Raw genomic sequence first — 5,914 nt, 5'->3', positions numbered from 1 at the left:
TACACTAGACTGGACTTTAATTTTTGAAATTATTTATTCTATCATTATAAACAATAACACTCACTTTTCTGCTAAATAGGAAATATACTATACATTCTAGTGCCAATATGACAAGGTAATAAGGGCGAAAAAATGACTTGAAACTTCAGTGGAAATTTCTGCTTCTCTTCATCTTTTTCTCACAAAATTCAATTTAGCTGATAAACTTACTTTGCCCAGGACTCCCAATTTACAAACAAACTAGATCTAGTTATATGCACACAGAGACTGAACTATTCCCTTTCTTCACAATGATTCTCTTTTCTCTTGATAACTTTCATCAAGTATGCAAACCTGAGGCATTCTTATTTGGATAATAAATTATTTTGTTATAATAAAAAAAGCCGGCTACATGCCCAACTTTTTTGCCTAGATTATCTACTCCCAGTGCTTAGAAATAGGCAATGAGGCAGGTTGGACACTAATAGATGAACCTCAACTATTAAAAATCCAATCTCTGTTTAACTAACCAAAAGTTTACCACAATAAGGTACTATGGGAATACTATTTGAACCCTGGATCTAGATAAATCGGTGATTAATTAAATGGTGATATTTTCTTCTTCTTTTTTTTTTTAAACCCTTAACTTTTGTGTATTGGCTCCTAGGTGGAAGAGTGGTAAGGGTGGGTAATGGGGGTCAAGTGACTTGCCCAGGGTCACACAGCTGGGAAGTGTCTGAGGCCAGATTTGAACCTAGGACCTCCCGTCTCTAGGCCTGACTCTCAATCCACTGAGCTACCCAGCTGCCCCAAATGGTGATATTTTAAGAGAAAAGAATTTTAAATTGCATTCAGTAGAGCTACAGGACTAGGGAGTGGAAGAAGTGAACTAAGTAGAACTTTTCCATTTCCAAATATAAAAGGAAAGAGGAATTTGGTTTTAACTGGTACCATTTAGGAAATACTTAAGATAGAAACAAATATAATGTTAACCTGCTTTCTGTAAGGAATAAGTATTTTCATTAGACTAAGTTTTTATGATGGAAGTACTTATTTCTTACGGAAAGTAGGTTAATATTACAATTGACTTCTGAACAAGACAGTGAAAAAAAGACAGTTTCTAAACTCTCAGGTGCTATAAGGAATGGAGAAAGGAAAGATCACACTGTTAAAGCTGGTGACTGTTAATAATTCACTATGTGACCTTGGCAGTCATTTTTACTCTCTGTAGATGGACTAGTAGGATAATCTCTACTTTCTTTTCCATCTCTAAGATTCTATGACTTACATTTGCAACCAATGTTCCTAAGAATCTAATTTCAGATGCCATAGGTGAAGATTTCCTATAAAGAACAGGCCTGCTTGTATTTCCTAGGATTTCATTTCTTATGAGACTCTGTGCCTAAACACAGGGTGATTGTATCATGAAGCATCAACTATCATTGGTGTGTGGAGACTTTATTAAAAAAGGGGAATTTTGAGAGGAAGAAATAATGATAGTCCCTGATATAGAAGGGGGAGTACAGCAGCAAAACAGCCTAATTAATAGTTATTATTATAAGACAAGGGAAGTTGAAAGAGGTACTTTCATCTCTACTTGTGGTAGAGATGGAAGAAAAAAGCAAATGATGCCTTTTGGAGGGATTCAGATACTGTCTGAACTCCACTCTCCATCTCCTCCCCCAAACCACCTTCTGTTCAGCAACTCAAGAGATATAAACCTGGTTCCTGGACCTGAAGAAGTCCTGGTCCCAGGACCTGGGCCTGAGTTCATATCTTACTTCAGACACTTCCTAACTGGGAAATCTTAGATAAGTCACTTAATCTCAATTTTCTCATTTGTAAAATGGGAATGATAATAATAGCATCTACACCCAGGGTTTTTATGAGAATAAAATTGGATAGTATTTGGAAAGCATTTTGTAAACCTTAAAGCATTGTATAAATGCTAGATATTATATATACCATGCCCTTTCCCATGCCTGACTATGAGTTTTGGAATAGATCCTTACTCCTTTGATAATCATTTCAAATTTCATATAATATTTCAATTATTATTTATATGAAAATGATAATTATTTACTTTAAGATGCATGTTTTTGTGTCATCTGTTAGCATGGTATAAAGTGAGTTTAGTAATCTTGGAGGTTTACAGAAAAATTGGGTCGAATATGATGTTTCAAGCCAAATGAGGCATATTTATCATCTCCCATTCCTCATTATCCACCAAAAGATAGAATACTGTATCAAGCAGTTAAATGAGTGTTCCATTCTAAACAAGTAGATTGATGAAATAGATATCCCTACTTCAGGCAAACAATACTAAAATGAACAGTTATAATCAATATATAAACAATGTGACAAAACACTTTAAAAGTTCAATATACCTATAAATTACATAGAACATAAAAAATAAATATTACATATTTAGTACTTAGTGAAAGTACCAAACCCCAATACCAATAGTAAATATATATATATATATATATATATAATACCAATAAAAGAGAGCAAACATTATTTGGTGCTAGGAGAAGGGAGGGAGGGTCATGAATGTTGCATACTTCAACAAAGAAATATCAAACAGAAATTTCTAACTCGAGGCTTACAGAAGTCAGATTTTTTAAAAGCTACTTGGTTGATGGAAAATAGATAGTTGGTGACCTTACTAGGAGAACATTGCAGCCATCAAAGACAACTCTAAAGAAAGCTGGCAAATGGGAATAAAATGATTAGATAACAGGGTTAAACAATTTTGAAAAGAGGCAGGGGGACAGGTTCATGGGTAAGAGATGAAAGAAATGAGATCTATCTTGATTTTTTTTCACTTAGATGTCTAAGCATCTTATAAATAAGCAAACTCATTTGTATAAAGTTTCTACCTTTATGTAAAAAAGTAATATACTTTTGCCAATCAAAAATACAAACTTTCCCCCAAAATATATTTGCAATTATTTAGAAGTTTTGAAGTCTGAAAAAGAACACAATGAGTTGAGTAGAGCAGGCAACAAAATTCGGAGATCTTAATCCTTGACCAAGCTCTCTCTTAGACAACACCTACATTATAATTACATACTCTCTCAGATCACTTTCAGATTGCTCCCTTCCTGAATTATTTATAGGAGATTGATTCACATACTTACTCAGTATGGGATAAAATATTTCTAATTATATCCAAACATCTTTAATATGAATGAGAATTATGCTAGGAGACTAGATTGCCAAAAAAAAGTTTTGCCAACAATGTTTTGACTCAAGAAAGAGGAGGAGGCTACATATTTTCCATATTTGATCCTATAAAAGTGCCTTGTGGAATGAGAATGACTTGTCCTTCCACATAAAGCTTCAAGGTAAGTGTGTCTGAGGATAGCTCTGTGTCTGCAAGGGATGGGAATCAGGGGAAGCATGTCTGGCTGTCCACTTGCATGCCACTCATCCTTGTTCCTGCTGCTTCTGGCAGTCCTTTCAGGATAATATCAACTTGATCTGTAGGGATTTTAATTAGGTATTTTAATATTCTCAGTCATTTTCAAAGGTTCACATTTTAAAGCTAGGCAATTGCTGGAGCCTGAATAATTTATTCAGAAGGAACTTATTCTTTCTCTCACAGTTCAGACCCTCTTCAAGCTTGCATCTTCATCTGCAAAACAAAAGGTAAGATCCGATTCCTATTTCCTGGGCTCAGAGAGAGTTTTTTTTTTTTAAATGTGCATTTAATCATCCTCATTCTAGGGATGTGGGAATGAGCAGTGAGCTATACAAATATGAGAAAATCTGCAGTAACAATGTAGAGGGGAGTAATTAGTAATAAAAGCATCTTTTTAGTAATAAAAACATCTTCCTTTGCATTGGTTAGTGTCTGATGCTGCTGCATCTAAACATGCAGATTTTTACTATGAATATGCAGTCATTGTAATAGGAAGAGACAAGTAGGGCTTCTGGAATGGTTTCTCATTAAACTCAAAATTTTGTCCCACAAGCAAAGATTTTCTCAGATATTTAGATAGCATGCATTTTTTGTTTCTGTCATGAACATAGTATTTGATGCAATATTCATTTAATGATCAAATTTAACTAGCAGGAAACTATTGTATACTGCTCTGTTATTCTTAACTTATAGAGAAATGACATTTTACATAGTTCTAGGGAAAAATGCCTTATGTCAAAATGCACAATTTGGATTTAAGTTCCTGGAGATGAAGTCTAGTTGAATTGACTCCAGTGACATGCAAAATATAAATTAAACTTGTTTCTCAATTCTCTACCAATAAAATGAAACTAAACATATTTATGAAGCTATGGCAGGAGACAAATCATTTTAATCTTGTTATCATCTTTACAGTTGTTTAGCATCAATGGGGCAACATTAACAAGTCCTTGAGAAAATCACTCTGGAGAAAACAATAACATTATTACTTTCCTGTTATTAAAAACATTCTATATAACAATATCGATCAAGAATAGTTAAATAGCATTTAAAAATTGAAAGGGACAGGAATCTTTTAAGAAAATTGAGGCACTCAAAACAAAAGTAGGTAGGGCATCTAGAACTGAAAGCCAGGTCTAGAGATGGGAGGTCCTGTGTTTCAATCTGATCCCAGATACTTCCTAGCTGTGTGACTCTGGGAAAGTCACTTACCCTCTATTACCTAGGCCTTGCCATTCTTCTGCCTTGATGCCAATATACTGTATTGATTCTAAACAAAAAGCAGAAAAGCAAAGACTGGAAAAAGAAAGTATTGTAATAATTCTTTGAGTAACAAGTATAAAGAACAGATAAAGAGGCATTGAGGTTTAGCAGAAAGAATGCTCAACATCCATTTCTGGGTTCCTACTGGCTGCTTCACCTTAGGCAAGTCATTTAAACTTCTCTGAACTGGTTTCCAGTAGAAATGGGAATGATAAAACTCACATTAAAATAAAACAAAAACAGCAGTCTCTTTCTGAACCTAAGTTTCTTTCTTTCCCTTCTCAAATTTTCCTAGAAAGCTTTGCCTGGATCTTTCTCTAACTCATATCACATTCTAACTTAGACTGGAAGATTATAAATTTAGAACTAGATTTAGAACTTATAAATCATGTAGTACAGTGTATAATAATAAAATTTCTAACAAGCACACATATATGTGTGTAATTCTATATGTATATGTAAATGCTTACATATATGTTTAACATATTGCTTCAGAGGGTTGTTGTGAGGCAAATGCTTTTAAAAGTATAATGTGTTACATAGAAGTGAGCTACATAAATATGAGCAAACTGCCATTTAAAAAAGTTTCTAAACAATAGAAAAAATAGTAATCTTTCTTAAAAAATATAGCCCTTAATAAAACAACTCTTTTAAAGAAAAACTTTCATTTAATAGAAAATAATTGCTATTATTTTCACTTTTTCTACATTAAATTCACAAAGTACTCTCAATACAGAGAGTAGTCGGGTACCTAGCACTATGCTAGGAGCTATGGAATATACAAACGAGGTGGAAAGCGGAGTCCCTGCCTTCAAGGAGCATATGGTCTACCTGGGAACACAAACATTCATGAAAAAACTATAGTAAAATTACAGAGAAATGTCTTGGATTTTTTAAAAATATAAGTTCCTGGAAAAGCAGCTGCTCCCATTCTGTGGCACCCCCATGCAGCCATAGTTATGAAGTGATGCTGTGACAAATGAGGCAAGTAAAGCAGTTTAGAAATGTCACAGTGGTTGAGCCAAAATTCACTGTCTCATTCCAAAGACATGACTGGTTTTTGACCATATAAGCAAATGGCACCTGGGTTTACCATTTCACCTGAAACAAAGCCAGAGATTTATACATGAATAACATGATACTTAGAGATAAACTCGTAAGAGAAAAAGTGTGAGACTCATAAATCCTGAATTTTCACTGTTCTACTATTTTTTTCCCTCTTAAAGTTCTCTTCTGTGGAATCAT

The sequence above is a fragment of the Gracilinanus agilis genome, chromosome 4, assembly GCF_016433145.1.
Source record: "Gracilinanus agilis isolate LMUSP501 chromosome 4, AgileGrace, whole genome shotgun sequence".
NCBI classification, from domain to species: domain Eukaryota; kingdom Metazoa; phylum Chordata; class Mammalia; order Didelphimorphia; family Didelphidae; genus Gracilinanus; species Gracilinanus agilis.
Note: the sequence above shows the minus strand (reverse complement) of the source record.